The sequence below is a fragment of the Triticum dicoccoides genome, chromosome 6B (assembly GCF_002162155.2).
Source record: "Triticum dicoccoides isolate Atlit2015 ecotype Zavitan chromosome 6B, WEW_v2.0, whole genome shotgun sequence".
Taxonomy (NCBI): Eukaryota; Viridiplantae; Streptophyta; class Magnoliopsida; order Poales; family Poaceae; genus Triticum; species Triticum dicoccoides.
In genome coordinates, this window is record NC_041391.1 from 711436382 (window position 1) to 711456424 (window position 20043).

Sequence of the window (20043 nt, forward strand, 5' to 3'; positions counted from 1 at the left end):
CATTTTCCTTTCTCTGTTTATACTTTGCACCGAAAATCATCTAACCAAGATGGCCTGATACCATTGATAGACCCACTTGGATCGTGTAGGCTAGATCTTTCCGGTACACCTACCTTCTGCTGGTGCAGACGAACTCGATCCAGCGCTGGCCATGGTGAAGTAGGGGCCGGTGATGGTAGAGAGATGGCGGCGGTGGTGGAACTTCCCGTGAGCGCCGCGCTAACCCTAGATCGGAAGGGAGTGTCGGTGGGGATTGTGGCAGCGATTAACCTCATAAGTCGTGCCCCGGCCCCCACCTCTGTTTATATAGCGCGGGTCACAGGGGCCCACCAACCATGGTTTGGTTGGGCGCCCCCGATCAGGGCGCGAGTCAGGGGCCCGTTCGACCCGTTGGGTTCGAACGGGAGAGAGATCAACCTAACACTTCTTTCTTCACCGATCCTCTATAATTCCCCATAAATCTCAAACACCCACAACATTGCAGCTCAGCCCTGGATCTGGCAAGACGATTGTGGAGGAGGCTCTCAGGAGCAAAGCAAAGAAGAGTGGCACCATAGGAAAGGCGTCCGCAACAGCTTCTTTTTCTTTTGCGGGAATACCAATCACATATGTAGAGAAGACAAAAGGAATTACATAAAAACAGGGTATTGATAGAAAAGCACGTAAAGTATCACAAGTTGACGTGCATACCAGCTTGCCTGCTCCCTCTCCATGCTCCCATCCGTGCTCCCACTTCATCCTACGGCTGTCCTTTTTCCTTTTTCTTTTCTAATCTAATCATCTCCCCCTCCCCCCCCCCCTGATTTTCAGGGGGTGAGGCCGGGTCTTATTTTCTTCCAATCAAATCAAGCCACGTAGGCGGGAGCACGGATGGGAGCATGGGACGGGAGCAGACAAGTCTCGTCTGATCTCTGTAGAGGCCATATGATGGGTAATTAGGAGCACGAAGTCAACCAAATCAAGGAGAATATCTCCGATTTTAAGGTTAACGATTGTGGTAAACATCCACCTTTACTAAATATCAACTATCAACACTTGGCAATTTTGATTGTACTAAATCACACAGCTCATTGGTCATAGCTAGCAATAATACGTGATATTTAAACAAAATATAGGTGGGGAAACACAAGGAAAAACATAGCAGGACAACCCTTTACAGTGACGGGACAGACCACAATTTTGCAACCAAAAAATAAATAAATCAAAAGATAAGAAAAAACAGAGTACAATACCCAAAGCTCTATGCCTGCCAGTTCCATGTGACCATTATCGTCCTATTCTCAACTTATTATGTATGCTTCTCTCTTCACCGATCCTCTATAATTCCCCATAAATCTCAAACACCCACAACGTTGCAGCTCAGCCCTGGATCTGGCAAGACGATTGTGGAGGAGGCTCTCAGGAGCAAAGCAAAGAAGAGTGGCACCATAGGAAAGGCGTCCGCAGCAGCTTGATGACTCAGTGGATTCTGGTGATGACCGTGGTCTTCAGCGAGGTACTCTCGTTGGGGTCTTTTTTGCAATGTAACAGTGTGAGGGTTGATGGTCGTTGTGTGTTGGGTTTGGTTGTCGGGTTGATCGTGTGGTTATGGGGTTGCATGCTCTGCGAGTAGTCCACATGTGGTGGGTTTGTATCGGTTTGCGCCTGGTTTTCCGTTAATTAATTGGGTAATTCTTTTCTGCTTAATTAATCGTTTTTTGCCTCAGTTTCAAAAAAAAAAAACATTGGAGCTCTACCAGAGTGGCTTTATCTTCATGATCTTCAGTAACCTGCAGCTCAGGTTCATCTTGAGTGAGTGCCGAAAAACATACAAATTCAATGCTACCATTAAGGCCTTGTTTGGTTGCGAGGGTGGATGTTTTTGGGGAAAAGATGACCAGGGTGGAATATTCTTGGCAAAAGTAAAATCCCGTGGGAAATTTCCATGACCCTTTCTTTGATGGAGATGGAATAGTACTGGCAAATCAGAGGAACACATCCTCGTGAGAGTTGAACTCTCACGAGGATGTGTTCCTCTGGTTTTCCATGGCGTCCCCTGAGCTCCTTGTTTCATTTGCGATCATGAGGAAGATTCGGTTGATCACATACTCCTTCGGTGTGGCTTTGCAAGTATAAGTTTGGCATGATTCCTTCATGCAAGCGCGCGAGGATTCCTATCAAACTAGAACCATCTACTGAGGCATCTATTGGGTCTTGGTGGATGGCAGCTCGGAAGCTGGTCCCTAAGGATATTAGGAAAGGTTTTCACTCTCTTGTCATGCTCATATGCTGCCAACTTTGGAAGAAGCGCAACAGCAGAGTGTTTGCCCAAGGACTTCGATGGCTACACACATGATATGACCCTGAAGATCTTTTGAGGAACTGAGGCTTTGGGTCAGGGCAGTAGGCCATGTGTGTTCTGTGAGTAATCAATTAATCATGTACTCCCTCTGTTCCTAAATATTTGTTTTTTTAGAGATTTCAACAAGTGACTATATACGAAGCAAAATGAGTGAATTTACACTCTAAAGTATGTTATACACATCCGTATGTGATAGTCCATTTGAAATCTCTAAAAGACAAATGTTTAGGAACGGAGGGAGTACTATTCTAGGAGTGGAGTTTGGGGCACTGGTAAGTAGTAACCAACTTGTGGTTCCAGGACCCTAAGACCCTTTTTCTTGTGCTATCTCTGCCTTCTATAAAGCTATGGTACGCAACTGCATGCTCTCTAAAAAAAAATGCCTGCATAAAGGGAGTGGAAATGGCAAAAACTTCAAAGCACATGGCATCCAGAAGCTTAAAGAAGATTTATACCAACTCAGATATCATAAACAAAAGACAGAGATAGATCACGAGTCATTACGCAAAGATTTGAGCATATAGCTGAAACTCAACGCAAGTTACCATAGCACCAAAACTGATCAGTCATATATAGAATAAAGGTCGCTAACTGTAGAACCAAAACGACAACGAAACATCCACTACATGTTCAAAACATGACCACCAACAACGCCTGGGCACTGACATTACAGTGCGCAAGGACACAGAATCTAAAACTGAATGTCTCCATCGCCATACACAAAGACTCTGGAGCCGTAACTGCCTCCCTTCGTCATCATGGAGGCTTTCTTCGCCTGCCTCCAGGAGCGGATGGGGAACGGTGAGTAAGGCACCTCCTCCGCAATGATATCTGCAAAGACAAACAGTTCAATAAGCAACAGCCGTCTCAAGGTGCCTTTTCAAGCAAATATCAAATACATACAAAGCAAAAACACTAGTACATCAAAAAACCGGGAGCAAAGCTGGCAGTATTCAAAAACTAGGACCATTTGCATTTTGCATAGAAAGAATCCTACTGCCAGATCTGATTCAAGAACTACACTAAACATTGTACAAACAAATTAAAAAACTTATCCACTGGTGAATTATCTGATATAAACAACGACAGAATAAGCATCCAACAAACCTGATGGAATTACTGGCACCTTAACACTGGGGTAAACTTTAAAGTTGAAACCTGCAAGTTATGAGCAACAGCCATTAAAACAAAGCAAGTGGAGAGCTTCCTTGCAGTATCTATTGTTAAGAGGAGCTGCAGCAACACTTACGCTTCCTCCCAGGAAGCTCTCAATACGCTGCATCCTTGGGATTAATGGGAACTGCAGTACAAGTGTGGGTTAGAACATGTAGAAGAGTACAAATTAAATATCCCAAGGTCGAGGTACGTATCAGGTGAGAGGTAATGCTTATAGATAGAACTGATCAAAGAATCTAGGACAATGCAGCAAGATAAGTTGCATTTCAACAGTTGAAGAAACATCTGTTTTGGTTAATGTAATACAAATATGAGCAATTTACCTTTAGGTTGGGGATTACCTTCCACTGAAAATTCTAGGGAGTAAATGGCACAACCTTAAGCCTGGCCTGCACGACCACAGAAAGCTGATACAGATGTATTTCCTTCGAGAACATGGCTGCAAAACATTCAAACAAGCGTTATAGTAGGGGGAAACAGAGAATCGGCTTAGTAGTAAAACAAGCAAGTTCAGCACATGTTTTACCAAAACTGCTTCAGAGATGGATTGAGTTTCTGAGGGGTGTCCAGTTTGATCTGCACACGGAATTCAATGAGAAATAGAACTCTTCATAATATAGGATCAGTGATAATTTCATCCAGCGGTTAATTTCATCCAGACACACTGTCTTGAGAGCAACATCCCTGGTCCACAGATCAAGAATGTCATTCACTGGAATGAACTCGAAAGAGCGAGCAGCATCTACAATGCCCTCAAAAGAGTTTTTAGCCCGCCGAGGACTAGCTTCCTTTGGCGACATAAAGACCATATCAGAATCGATAGGTCGCACCATCTTGTCCCTGAGCAATGTCATGCACACAACAATCAGTTATACAATTTAAAGGGACATGACTAAAAAACATACACCAGCAAGGTACTAAAATTACCACACTACAACAAGATCAGCATTTTATCACAAGTAGCAGCAAAGAATGCACCTATTCTACACCAGAAAACAAATTATCACATGTAAATCCCCAAAATCCACACCACAGGATGGCAATGCTCTGCTGCGCAAGATATCAACATGATCCTAGGAATGAAGAACTGCAAATCTAACCACAGGGGACACAGTTGCATGGATTTGACTAAGAGCAATTCAAATTATCTCGAATCTGAAGGCTCACGCGAACCACTACTGCGAGATTGAAACCACACAAGGCGGTAGCCTCGATTCTAAAGGCGAAAAACACAATGCAGGTAAGAAACCAACGAACAAACCCTAAAACTGAAGGCACCACAGGACTGGACAGCAGCAATTTGAGCAAAAATATGTACTGGATAATTTGAGCAAAAAAAAAAATTGTACAGTACAGCAGCATATACAAGGGGAGAGGAAGAGGGGTTCGTACCTTGAGGAGAGGAGGGTTTGCTTCGCTCTGCCGCCGCGCCGGAGTAGCACCTAAACGCTGCCTTCTTCCCCTTGTATCCTGCAGATCGAGAGAGGATGAGATGAATAAGCCGTCCACACTGATCAAAGGAAGAGAGGGCTGGTGGCGCACACGCCGGCAGCGCAGCGCAGGAGAGGCAGCAGGAAAGGAAACCGGCGGCACAGGAGATGGATCGAGGGGGAGGTCCGGCGGAGCAAGATGTGGAGCGAAGGAGAGGGCCGGCTGTGCAGGAGATGGAGCGAGGGAGAGGGCCCGCGGCGCGCACGTGCTGAAGCTAGGGAGAGGGGCGGCGGCGCAGCAGAGAGGGAGGGAGGGAGGAAGAGGGCCGGCGGCGCACCTGAGTGGGAGGAAGGAGGAGCTCGAGCGGCGCACAGGAGAGGGGCAGCGATAGGGTTGTGATTCCGTGGAGGTCTCAGGCTCGCATTCCACAACTCAAAGCATGTCTAGCAGATACCTTAAATCCGATGAACTCGGTTTTACTGGACGGGTCAAAAAAACCGGCCTGATCAGATCCGTTAAAAAGAGTCTGGCCAGCAGAATTTTTAGAGGAGGCCCGTAAACCGCTCCCATTTCCTTCGTATTAGTAAGTGTGCACGTGCAACGCACGTCTCTCAAATATAACATGTGTCTTTTGAAATCTATTTATTTTTAATTAAGTAAATGTGCCCGTATTTTGCAACAACATCCTCGCGCGTCCCTAACGACAAATATGTGTTCTACGCTTCTACTTATCCTCTTCGCCAGAGCTCGCACATCTCACGAGTGGTACTCCCTCCATTCCAAAATACAGTGCGCCCGCGCTTTTCGAGGTCCAACTTTGACCATATATTTAACCAATGAGACTGACTGTGGCGGAAGAAAAAAATTATGGACACGTCTAGTGGGCGGCCGGCTGCCCACTAGTGCGATCGAGCGGCCGGCCCAAAACGGTAAGCCATGTCCCCCCGCGGTACAGAAAAGGAAGGGGACAGGCTGCCACCAAACCCGATTGAGCGGCCAGTCCCAATAGGCCCCGTATCCCATGCTCCCACGCCTCCCACGCCCGCTCGTCCTCACGTCCCAGCGTAAGTACGCAGCGTCCCCACGCCCCCCGTACCTACCCCAACGCCTCCCACGCCCCCCGTGCCTTCTTCTTCTTTCTTGACCTGCACGAAAGAAAGGGATCCAAAACTCCTTCTTCCTCCTCCTGTATAGCCGCCATGGGAGCAGAAAGATAGATGAATCTGCTTCAACAAAATTGATCTAAAAGGCAGGGTGATCAGACCCATACCAGGCAACAAACATCAGGCAAGTACTTCCTCTCTACCCCTCTTCAGTTCTCCCCTTTCTTGTACTGCATCTATAAAAACACCCTCCCCATGGATCCATCAGCAAAATCCATGAAGAATCTGCTTTAAAAACTGAGACATCTATTCTAGCCATACCAGGCAGTAAGATCGAGCAGGTAAGCCCCCTCTGCACCTCTTCACTTCCCCCTTCTCCATGGATCCATGGAGAATCTGCTTCAAAAAAGAGGTGAATCTGGCACATCACACCAGATGTTAAACATGCTGGATGTGTTAAACATGCCAAAAACTACCACCTAGATGTGTTAAAACAAGCCAACTAAAAATGAGTTATCTGGCCAATTAAAACATGATTAAAAAGCCAACTTCTAGTTATTATTTGCAAAATGAACAAAAAATTGACTGCCCAATGCTTTGTTGAACATGTGCAACGAAAAATTCATAAATGTGCAACTAAACATGCATCCCATCCAACTGAACATGTATCCTGGCCAACTAAACATGTATCCTGCCAACTAAACATATATCTGGCAATACATGTTTCTGAGTGAACACTTTGGAAAAATGTAGTATATGTGAAAATAAAAAACATGTTTTCTGGCCAACTAAACATGCATGTTGGCCAAAAACTGATGACCAACTAAGACATTTATTCTAGGCAACTAAGACATCTATTCTAGCCAACTGAATGCATTAACTGTCCAACTGAACATGCATATTGGCCACAAAAACTGAAAAAATGCAACCTAGCCAGCTGAGACATCTATTCTAGCCAACTAAAAGCATTGAATGTCCAACTGAATATGTATGTTGGCCAAGTGGAAATCCTGGAAATTGAGACGTCTATTCTAGCGAAAACCAGAAATCTGTAGTGCAACAGGAAAAACATAGGAACTTTTGTCCATGGCTAATGAAGCCACAAACCATATTAACATATTCACACACAAATCTTGTCCCACGCATATATTCTGGTCCCACACCTATTGCAAACCATATTAATATGTTCAAAATATACCAGATCTAGAAACATAAACGGCGATGAAAAACATATAACTATAATCTGTCCTCCAATTCTTCTTTCTTCTTTCTTCTTTCACCTGGATTTTCCTTCTCAAATGTAGCATCCAATTATGTGCAGAAAAATCTGAAAAGAGCTCCTTGCGAAACGGAAACCTACAGATCATTGCAACAAAACAAAAAGGGAAAAGGTAAGAAAAACTCTGTAGCAAAAAGAAGTCATGCTCTTGCCAATTATTTACTGCAAACTGTGCAACTAACATAACAACTCTGTGCAAACAAAAAAATTCATAACTGTTATAATAAAAGATTATGCTATGGTCATGTTGCTTTTAGGTTGTTTTGAAACACGGTTTTTCTGTGGTTACCAACTGATGACATCAATTTCTTCTTTTTTTATATGTGCAGGGAGTGTGTGGCAGCATCCAAAAACAAGGGAAAAATGCTTGATCTCAATGAGTTGCCTCCAGATCTCAATGAGCTTCCTCATGATATGGATCAGCAGCAACCCAGCATACAACAAGGATGCTGCACAGAAAATGGTCGATCTGTTTACTACACGCAGGCAAGTCGTGATGGTAACCCTACGGGCCATGACAATGTGGCAGGCCAGTCATCAGCCCGTGGTGCCCCTGTAGTGGTGTCTTTGCAGTCAGAGAGCCATACTCTTGATGACACAGGAACCGAGGCAAATGTTCCTGGTCCAACCAGGACTGAGCTGGAAGCTGGGGCTTTTGACAGAGCTGTGCAAGTAGAAGAAGGAGAGGATGAGGCTGGTTCTCAACCTATGGAACCCTATGTTGGCATGAGGTTTGACAGCCTTCAAATTGCTAAGGATCACTACAACAGTTACGCACTACGGATGGGTTTCTCTATCAAGATGAACACCTCTAGACGGACACCCCGCACCAATGAATTGATAAAACAACAGTTTTGCTGCAACAAGTTCAAGAAGCCCAAAGTTGATGATGGAGGAGCTGAGGCTCCTCCTTACCTGGACCCTATTCCAGATCCAACATCTGTTAACAGTGATGAGGAGATGGAAGAAGAACCTCCAATATTTGCTGAAGAGGATGCTGGTACTAGTAAGAAGAAGAAGAAGAAGCGCAAACGTGAGACAATAAAGCAGACTGAATGCAAGGCGAAAATGTTGGTGAAGCTGATAGATGGGCGATGGGAGGTGACGCACTTTGTTCGTGACCACAATCATCCGCTCGTGAACAAACCTTCATTGTCCAAATACTTGAGATCCCACCAAGGCATCTCACCTGATGAAAAGGAGTTTCTGCGCATCTTGTATAGCTGCAACTTGACTACAGGTGTGGTGTTTTTCTATATCCCTTGAAGAATTAAGTTTCCCTCTAGGCAGTCCAGTGTGCAACTGTTATGGTACTACTGTGCAACTGAAATGACTTAACTATGCAACTGCTGTCCAACTTCCCATGCTTTTTATATATCACTTTGGGTGCTTCTTGTGCAACTAGATTGTCTTTACTGTGCAAATACACAATGTCCTGTATGCAAAAACTGCAAAGTGTTTTTAAAAAGGTGCAGCTAGGTGTCCATTTCCTGTGGTTATCTTCTGTGCCAACACGTGTCCTATTACTGTGCAGCTGGATGTGCGCATTTGTGCAACTAAAAAAAAGATATACTGTTTGTTTTTGTATTATGCAGGACGAATGATGCATGTAATGGCAGAGTTCTATGGATCTGAGATGATGGTGCCGTTCGGACCAAAGGCAATAACAAATCTTTGTACAAGTTTCCGTAGAGATGACACAAAGGAGGGTGATCTGATTGAGACAATTGCGCACTTCAAGGATATACAAAAAACCGATCCAGACTTCTTCTATAAGGTGAAATATGATGAAGAGGACAGAGTTGTCAACATATTTTGGGTGGATGGCTTAGCTCGAAAAGCTTATGCGGAGGCGTACCACGATTGCATATCGTTTGACACCACCTACATGACCAACTTGTACAATATGCCGTTCGCGCCCTTCATAGGAATAAACCGACATGGCCAATCTTTCACGCTGGGTTGCGCGTTTGTGAGGCAGGAGTTGGCATCGAGCTTTGATTGGGTCTTTGGAGCATTCCTAGAGGCTATGGATGGCAAATCTCCTGACAACTTCATCACCGATCAGGATGGTGCGATGAGGCAGTCAATACAGAGCATCTTTCCAACCACCGTGCACCGTTGTTGTCGATGGCACATCATGAAAAAGGCTCAGGAAAAGGTTGGTTGGTTGCTGTGCCGGAATCCAGGACTCTCTGATGATTTCAACAAGTGTGTTGACTTCAGCTTCACTATAGACGAGTTTGAGCAGAATTGGGCTGGGTTAATGATGAAGTATGAGGCTATGGCACACACGCACTTTGAGAAGTTGTACGAATACAGGTCAACTTGGGTGCCGTGCTACTTCAAACACAGGTTCTTTTCCTTCCTCCAGTCTACACAGCGTAGTGAGGGGTTCAACGCCGTCCTCAAAAGATATGTGAACCCACACAACTCAATGTTGAACTTCGTCAAGCAATATGAAAAAATACAGAACCACATCCTTGCCAAGGAAGGCTGCAATGATACAGGACACAACACCTTGAGATTGAGTTGTGGTCCAACTTCCCAATAGAGAAGCAAGCTTACAAAACCTATACTAGAGACCTTTACCGCAAGTTTAGAGAAGAGTTTGAGCTGATTGGACGTTATAATGCATTCCAAGTTGGTGTGATGTGTTTGAGCTCAGACCGAACTAGGAATTTGTTGCGAAATATGGTTCTCGAAACTACTTGGTGCAGGCAAGGGTGGAGGAGCGTTCCTATTTGTGTGAGTGTTGTAAAATGGACAAGGACGGCATCCTCTGTTGCCACATCCTCAAGGTGTTCACCCATGTTGGCGTTGATGTCATACCGGAAAGGTACCTGCTAAGACGGTGGACACCTACTGCTGTACCTAGTGCGCCAGGGACTGGTTATGAGAAACCAGATGAAATGCCTCCTCAATCAAAGAAGCAGATAAGGGAGAGGAACATGATATACGATTTTCAGAAACTAGCAAAGTTTGCGAGTGGTTCTGATCCAGCACAAGCTATTGTATACAAGCATATGCGTGCAGCACGTACCGAGATCGGCCACCTGAACAAGTCCAAGAAAAGGAAAAAACCGACTGCTGCAACGGGGCCATCAGATGATGGCAACCCTCGAGGACCTCCTCCACCTCCAGGCAGCAATCAGGGGGCTCATCATCCAGGTAATTACCTGCCCCAACTCCTGATCTAACTAGGTGTGTAACTTCAGTTGCACACATCATTGTGCCCAGTTGCACACACCATGGTAGCCACTTGGACAAGAACATACTGCCTAGTTGCGCACGCTGTGTTAGTTCACGCATCAAAGATAACACAGCTAACTTATTTTTTCCAGTTATGCATATATGTGATGCCAACCCTCAAGGACCTCCTCCCCCTCCTGGCTGTACACGGCATCCTCCGCCACCTCCTCCCCCGCATGCTCCTCCCAATGGCCCTACATGCAACACTCAGGGGGCTCGTCGTCTAGGTAATTACCTTCCCCCAACTCCCCATCAAACTAGGTCTGTAACTCCAATTGCACACATCATGGTGCTCAGTTGCACCGAACAGGCTACCTAGTTGCGCATGCTGTGTTAGTTCGAGCATAAAAAAGATAAACACAACTGACTTGTTTGTCCTGTTTCTGCCTATAGGTGATGCCAACCCTCAAAGACCTCCTCCCGCGCCAGGCCCAACTAGCAGTGCCCTTTGTGCTACTCCCAATGGACCTACAGGCAGGACTCAGGGGGCTCATAACCCAGGTTAGTACCTTCACCGACTCCAAAACAAAAACTAGGGTGAGTGGCTTTAGTTGCACATATCATAGTGCCCAGTTGAACAGAAACATGCTGCCTAGTTGCGTGCGCTGTGTTAGTTTGAGGATCAAGCTAAAAATCTAACTTGTTTTTCATGTTCTGCCCATAGGCGACTACAATCCAAGTACCATGACAGGTCGTGCTACTGCAGGTGTTTTTTTTCAACTTAACTTGCACACAGCAACCAGTTAGTTGCACAAAAATGTACTGTGTGGTTGCACAGAACATCAGTGCTGGTTGCACGATAACAAAAATACTAAACTTTTTATATGATTATTACACAGGTGATCGTGACGGTCCTACTGCCCCGTTGGAGGCTGCATCCCTTGCACAAGCTTCTGATGATTTTGTGCCCAGGGATCCTCCAAGGTCTACTACAAAGGATAGGGCAGAGAGTCGACGGTACAAATCGGCGCTGGAGCTACACCCAAAAAAGAAAAACAAATGCAGCCAGTGCCAATCTACAGAGCACACTGCTGGTGTGTGTCCACAGAGGCTCCTATGATTCTGTTTCCTCATTTGTAACTTTGGAACAAAAAAGGAAAAATAATGATGTCTTTTTTAGCAATGTTGGGACCAAGTGGACACATTCAGCATCTATGATTCCTCTTTATCTAATTTATGCTGCTTGAATTAGTTCATGCACTGTGTAAAAAAAAAGTTGCTATTTGTGCCTTTGTTGGCAACTGGTTAAATATTTAGTTGTTGAACAATTGTATATATAGTGCTCCTAATGTATCAACAAAAGTGATGATATTGAGTTGCAAACGCAATTACTAGCAGTGTGCAACTACAAAATCTACTTAATAAAATTGTACAAACCAGAAACTTCCTCCATGGAGCAGAAAAAAAAGTACTGACCTACTCCTTGTCGTATCTCAGCAACTTCCTCCATGGGGCGGTGTTGTGCACGCTGGTGACCCAATCATACGTCAGCTTCTTCCTGATGTTGAGTACTTCCTTGGGATCGTAGTTGGGCAGTTGGCTACCATTCCACTCGGTGGCGTTAAGCAGTGCGAACAACCCACACTCATTACTGCAAAAAATGGGCAAAAAAAATTGTCACATAAAATTAAAACCAAAAATAAAGGTAATGCACTCTGTGCAACTACTTATGTCCTACCGTGCAACTGCTTGTGTTCTACTGCAACTCATTATGTGCCACTTTGCAACTACTTACGCGCCACTCTGCAAACTAGCTAGATAATCCATTAGAAACTCATAAAAATGATAAAAACAGATTGAAGACTAGTACTGTGTCTTAAAAATACTAAAGATTGCACATGTAGAAAAAATTTAAAAACTACAAAATGATTGTATTTGATTGAGAAGGAATGAAATGCTTATTGTCTTACTTGCCAAGCTGCTTTGGTACGTCAATGTCAATAATCTGGAAGTGCTCGATGCTGAACTTTGGGTAATGCTTCCTCCATAGCTGGCGTACTGCCCCCGCAATGGTAGAGGCGTTGTTCATCAGCTCAACGTTGTCCAGCGTCCTGCTTGAATCAAGAACTTCGAAGCGTCCGTCCCTCAAGTTGACACTGAAGACCCAATAATGCGTCCCTCCGTCCTTATCGGTTACATCTGCGCACTCGAGCACTGGCAGCATGACCTGCAAGCGTGAACGATTTCAGACACAAATACAAGATGTAGCTAAGAAAAAAGTAAAAAGACTTTGTCAAGTTAAAAAACGGGTTGCAACAAGTATCTGCCAACTAACAGATGTGTCATGTGCAACTGGACATGCTGTGGGTGCCAACTAAAAAAAGATTGATGATGTGGGCACAACACTCACCAAGTCTTTCTTGTCGAGACGGTTCTTGTAATCAAACTTCTTGTTCATCTCATCCACATTGTGGATCCCTTGCTGTAATTTTATCTGCAGAGATTATAAAACATGGCTCAAAACTCCTTAGTAGGTGAAAGGCCTCCCTCAAATGGTCAACGAAAAGTGCTACAGAACAAAGATGAGGGTAAAAAGAAGGTTTTGGAAAAACTTACAGAAAACCTCAGTGGCATAACAACCTTCTTTGACCCTTCTGGTAAGTTATCCATGATGTGTAAGATTCCAGTCTCAATAACAATTTTTGACAACCATTGAACCGGCTTCATCGAATCAACTAACTCCTTTAAAGAAATGTAGAAAGCACCATACCTAATTATCTCAGGGCTGATTTTTTTTGAAAGCAATAAAAAGACAAGTTAGCTCGAAGGGTCACAGCAGCAAAAAAATGTGCATGAAAATGAAAAAAAAGAACATTGTGCAACTAAAAGCCCTGTTCTGTGCAACATACTATGCTTTCTGTGCAACTAAGTGGCTCGTGCTATGCAACTGAAAAAGATATGTATGTAAGCTGTGGGGAGTTAGTTTACCTGGTAGCTCCATCATTTGCTCCTTTGTGATGCCTGACCCAATACAAGAGGGCAGCGTAAAGCTTGTTCACTGCCTCATTGGTGTTGAAAGTCTTGTTCTTGTTGTAGTCGATGAATGGAGACCTTTGAGATGCTGCGGGCCTTCTTACCCTCCTCTGTCTTCGTGCAAGAGGTGGCCCCGAAGAACTGCTCGTGCCAAGTTCTGGTTCTGCGCATATCGGGGTGTGGCAATTCTCTGGTGAACCAACATCTAGTTCTTGAGCTATTGCCTTGCCAACATCAGCAGCATCACATCCTTCATTCACAGCTGCTGGGTCTAACTCACACTCATCGATGCTAATCACACCGGCTTCCGCTGTATCTACTGCTGGAGCAGGTGCTGGAGCATCACCATCTATGCCGAGGTCAAAAGATGGTGCATCGCGGAACCCGTCACCATGATAAGAGTTTGATCTTCGTAAGGGTTCAAGGACCAGGGCATCTCCTTGCGGCACAAACATGGGTGCATCATTCACTGACTTGGTTCGCAATAGTGTTGTAGTTGGCGGCCTTGGAGGCTTGCACCTACTTATAATGTCGAACACATCCTCTTGTGTTAATGGTTGCTGAAAGACAACTCTTGGGGACGGCACTTTGATAGTTGGATCACCTCCTTTTGTGTTTGGCATTGAAGCATCTCTATCAGTAGGCACCTTGGGACTTGAAATTGCAGTGGTGCCTTCCTGACCAGCTGTGGTGGTTTTGACTGTGACCATACTACTAACTGACACATCAGTTGGCACACTGGTATCTGTAGTTGGCATCTTTCCAGTCTGAGTTGGCAGCAATCTGGCAGAACTTGGCACCCCTGCATCAATGGCTGCGGCTCGCAGCTCTCTCTCGTCTCTGAACCCCAAATCTTTTGTGGCCTGTTCCCCCTTTGCGCCCCTGGCAAACTTGACAATCTTCTGCTTAGGTGGTTTTGGTGGGACTGTTGAAAGGGGAGTCTTCCCCTTGATCTGTTGAACTTCTCTGACATTGGTTGGCTCTCTGCTCACTACTGTTGGCATATCAGTTTGAAGCACAACTTCCTTGACCATATTTACTTCAGCATCTTCACTCACCATCTTCTCCTTGGTTTGAGGCAACTGCAGATTCTTCTTCATTGAAACTGCTTTACACTTCTGGACCACGTGAGGCTTTGCCGTGGATGCTGCCTTGCTCTTGCTGGAGCTTAGGTCTGGGAGCTGCTTTAAATATTCCTTGTATTTTTCCTTTGAATGAACCCAGTCAAGACCCTTTCCTGCTTCCTCCATGTCAATTTGATTCTTTTCATCTTCAGTTGATAAGAACAGGCTCTTGTCAATGGCAAAGTTGATCTTCTCACACATATCTTTGTCGCTGAAATCTGGCACGGGAAAGGTGGTTGGCAAAGCTGGCTTCAAGTTGCAGAGCTTGAACATATCAATGCTTCCCTGAGACTCTGCTTCGTCATTTTTCTTTGACTTTGGCAAATCCTTGTCTTTCCAGCAAGTCTTGTCAATCAACAACTGTAGTGTGCTCCTGCTACTCAATGAATTGCTGCTGCTCGCAGGGGTGGCGTGAGTGCTAGTCCTCCTGGATGTGTTGCCACCTGTACCACCAGAACCAGGAGCGTTGTCATCATCATCGTCATCGCTGCTGTCGCTGCCTCCATTGGATCCCCCCTTTATCATCACCATAATCATCCTCGTCTTCTTCATCCTCGTCTTCTTCCCTCTCACTGCCATCAGCTGCTGCGCCTTTGTCTTCTCCCCTCTCACTGCCATCAACTGCTGCCCCTTTGTCCCCGTCCCCCTCTCTGGCCTCACCTTCTTCTTCCTCCTCCTCTGCATCACTATCTTCTTCCTTGTTCTCCTCCTCTCCTTTGTCCTCTTATTGTTTGTCCTCCTCCTCCTCCTCCTCCTCCTCTTCCTCCTCATCCTCCTCCTCCTCTGCATCTTCTTCATTGTCATCCTCATCCTTGTCCTCCTCCTCTGATTCATCCACATCTGTCTCCTCATCGTCGTCAGCATCTATCGCTTCTCCCATTTCCTCATCTTCTTCTGAATCATCCTCAACAAATTCTTCTTCTTCTTGTATGGTTGACGGCCGTCTCTTTCTTTTTGGAGCACGGCGTGATGCCCCAGTTTGCATTGATGGCTGCTGTACGTAAGGATCAATATCTGGTTCCTCGTCATCAATCTTGGCAACTTCTTCAATGAAGGTGCCAACCTGTTCAGTTACAGCCTTGCATAGCTCATTGACCACTTTCGCAATTTTTGCCTTTTTCTGCATCAACACAAAAAAGATTCAGTACTGATTCAGTTAGAAAAAATAATAAAAAGTAAAAATGTCTGTAACTGACCATGATGTGATAAGCAAAAATGACTAATACACACTTTCTGGCCAACTAAAAAACATGATTCTAGCCAACTACACATGCACTGTGGCACAAAGTAAAAACCATGCATTTCTGCCAAAAGTTGATGACAATGGTTGTAAATGAACACTTTGACTATCCAAAAGAACATGTGCAACTACAAAAAGCTTATATGTGCAACTGAACATACATCACAGCCAACTAAATTCTGAATTTTCGCAACTACAAAAGTTATACATGTCCAACTGAACATACATCCCAGCCAATAGAAAAAATATTGGTAAGTGATGCAAGTTTATATATGCAAAACACTAACCTGCGGATTGTATGTTATTGGTAACTTGGATGCCACAAATGCTTCAGCTTGCAAAATTCCACCAAACAGTGGTGTCTGCTCCGTGCCTCTATACTCCTCTTTAAGCTGATGTAAAAAAAAGAGAAACAAAAAATAACAAGGTTATCAAAAATAGATTTGTGTGTCGAATGAAACCACACATTACAACCTGTGCAACTACAAACAAAGATACTGGGGTAGACAAATTCAACTATACATATATGCAACTGAACAAAAGACACAAAAACTGTGCAACACACATGGCACCTAAAAAAAAGTTCCTACCAACTGATGCAACACATCTGTGCAACAAAGATTAGTAAAACTGTGCAACTTAAAAAAGATGGTGTGCCAATTTAAAATGAACATGTGTGCAGATTGCCAAACTTAAAGCTATAATCTGTGCAACTACATGCATTGTTGTGCCAACTGATGACAGTTTTCTGTGCAATTTCCAAAAAGAGTGACCAGACATCAAAAGAACATAGAAGGAAGACACTGTTGAAAAAAAAACAAAAAAACTCACTTGTAATTTGCCGAACACACCAGGAGAGATAGTATCCTTCTTGATCACCTTGGCAATTAGAGTACTATCCCATGCATTCGATCGTATCGCGCAGTTGCTTACTGGGATGTCATGTACGAGCGCATCAAGGTATAGTATCTGCACCAGACCCAAACAAAAGAAAAAGTCAAGTTCAGTTATTGTTATGAGAATTTCAGCAAACTATAACTGCACAGAAAGAACAGGAACATATGGAAAAAAGTGGTCGTTTTCACTAACCATCAAGTGATACAAGCAGCAGCAAACAGTTTGCTTCTCCTGGTCCATGTTCCGGAAAGCTTCGTTAATGTGTTCTGCTACAAAGAGGCAGATGTTTGTATTCTTTAGCATTTGATGATCTAGCACAAGTCCATAACACTTTGGGCTGAGCTTCAAGGCCGTGGTTGGTGCTAGAAAAGTACTGAAGGCAACCGCAAGCCAGGCCATAAAAATGTGTCATCCGTTCTTCCAGCCATATGCTCAATCATCTTGAGCCATGTAGTGATCTGGGGATGAGAATTTCCAGTTATGTTGAAAGCCTGTCTGAATCTCCTAGTGGCATCCTTGTCAACTAAATATCTGACTTTTGGACCCTTGTTTGGGAGATCAAATACCCTCTGAACACTGTCAGCATCGACACGGATCCTTCCCCTTCCTGGGAAAACCATTTCAGAGGTCTGTGGCTGGTAGGACTGCACCAGGAACTTAGTGAGGTCCGCTGGAAGTGTGTCTGATAAGTTCAATAGCCCCCCGGCCGACCTCGAAACTAGCTCTGATTTCTGTAGTGGAGTTAGAGAGGCGTTGAAATTTGCAAAGCGCGCTGGTGATGCCCTTATCCTGCCTGCTTGTGATGGTCGCTCCACATCTTCCCCTGGAAACACCTCAACTCCTTCACCGCTGCCCTGTTGATTAGAAAATGAATGCATTACACAAACATTAAACACAAGAGAAAAAACAAGAATGAAAAAAAACTAGCAATCATCATTTGGATCAGTATTAAAATGAGCTATGTATTCATAAAATGGATCATGCCAACTAATATGATGTATTTGTGCAACTAATAAAGCTCATGAGGACAACTGCAAAGACTGCCATTGTGCAACTGAATGTGCAACAATAAAATAGTAAATAAAAAAAGAACGAGACCTAGCAGCTACAAAAAGTTCTAGTGTATGTGCAACAATAAGAAATGATATTGCAACACAAGAAAAACAGTAACTAAAAAAAAGGTTTGCAAAGAACTATTCAAATAGCTCATAAAAACACACAAAAAATCCACATACCTCAGCATCTGCTGTGGAAGATGCGACAGCTTCTCCAGCAACTGCTGCCTGCACAAAAAAATGACCACTGATGTCAACTATGAAAAGATGCCAACTAGTGAACTACAAGATGCCAACTAATGCCAACTAATGTCAACTGTATTTAAATCAAAATGACTAGAGATGTCAACTACAAAAAGGTTGTTATTGACAGACTAAAAACAAAAAATAGTGTTCCGAACTGCTGCATAATTTCATCACTATCTAAAAAAGGCGAGAAAAACACTTATATTTGAGATTTTACTTACCCTAGAAGATGACTCAGCTCCTTGCCAAGTGCTGCACGTCTAGTCCGCTTTACAACACGGAACTGATCAGCATCCTAAGAAAAAAACATGACATGGGAAAAAATAAAAAAATGTTATATGACCCAAACAAAACCAAAAAAATGGACTTGTGTCATCAACATGCCACTTACCTCAACATCCTCTCCCTGCTCAACACTCTGCGCAGGTCGTGGCTGGCGATTAGCAGGACGCTTCGAGTTCCGGCGAAGAGGTTGACTTCCAGAATGCTGATTAAGGAACCAAAAGAAAACATGAAAAAAAGACATTAGCATACATGCATAAGTTGAAAAACAACTCAAAAACAAAAGAAAAAAAGTGAATAAAAATACATCTCCTTCATTGCCACCCGCATCTCCTCCTATTATAACCATTTTTGCCCTGCGGAAGGAAATACAACAAAAAAAACATAGTTAGAAGATGTGGACAACCAACTACTACAATCATGCAGCCAACTGGGCAGTAAACCTTGTGCAAACTAGACATCAAATAAGCCAACTAACTTTTTTTTGCCTAATTATTACTTGCCAACTGTGACAAGTAATACCTAGACAGAAAAAAGTTAAGTAAAGGCAACAAGCTCAGTGAGATAACTTATTCTAAAAAAAGCGTCCCTAGTTGAACATGAAGGGAGACACATGAAAACAACCACATCCACAACAAAAGACTTGCACATTGAGAAAAATTAAAATGGAAAAATTGGCGAGCATTGGTACTAATTTGCACAAATCAAAGGGTCCTAGTTGCACAAAGCAGGAGAATAACACATAAACCACCACAGCCACCACAACACTGGTGGATTGGGTAGATTATATTGGAAAATTGGCAAGCATTGGTGCTAAAATTGTACAAACAAGAGTCCCTAGTTGCACACAGCAGAGGGGGGAACAGCCAACTAGTAAAAGTGTATAACATATGCAACTAAGTAAAACCAACTAAGTAGAGCGACTGGCACAAGTGTATAACATATGAATAGCCAACTTGGTAAAAGTGATGCAGCCAACCGACCAGGCAACTTGTGCAACTGAACACAGTATAGACAACCACCTAGTACAAAAACAGTGAGCCAACTGACCAAAACAACTGTTGCAACTGCAGAGCATATGGACAGCCAAGTACTATATGGACGCAGCCAACTGAGGAGAATTTTTTGCAACTAACCACTTAAATCTCTGAACACCAACTACGAAATCAGCCAATGCATTGCACACAAAAACAGTGAGCCAACTGACCAAAAACAACTGCTGCAACTACAGAGCATATGGACAGCCAAGTACTATATGGACGTAGCCAACTGAGGAGAATTTTGTGCAACTAACCACTTAAATCTCTGAACACCAACTACGAAATCAGCCAATGCATTGCACACAACATTGCGCACATCTAATACAACTTACAGAATAACTAAGAATCATGAACACATCTCAAATCTCTGCAAAAAATTGAACGGAACATGAAGTAAACAGCCAAATTGCCCCTAAAATCGCGCAAACGGGGACTACACGTTGACCCTGTCCAGCCACCCCCGTGCCGTGAACTACGCCTCCAACGATTCCCCCGCGAGGAGAACCACCCGCAAGCCGTCGCCAACCTGAGCACTCCGCCGCGACGCCCCGTTCGGTGGAGAGGATGGCGAGGAGGAAGACGAAGAAGGAATGGGGAGAGAACT

At 44.1% G+C, this 20043-nt stretch overlaps 1 long non-coding RNA gene across 6 annotated transcripts; it reads right to left on the reverse strand.

Moving 5' to 3' along the window:
• Nucleotides 1–2862: 2862 nt before the first annotated feature.
• Nucleotides 2863–5390, reverse strand: LOC119325697. 6 transcript variants are annotated; one of them, XR_005157636.1, is made up of 7 exons: nt 5286–5390; nt 4910–4987; nt 4044–4357; nt 3859–3956; nt 3591–3641; nt 3449–3499; nt 2863–3172 (listed from the first exon to the last, which is right to left on the reverse strand). It is a non-coding gene; the product is annotated as an uncharacterized LOC119325697 (long non-coding RNA). The 6 variants fall into 6 exon arrangements; XR_005157633.1 differs by having other exon boundaries at nt 3841–3956; XR_005157634.1 differs by having other exon boundaries at nt 3841–3956; nt 4035–4357.
• Between the last annotated feature and the right edge of the window lie 14653 nt (nt 5391–20043).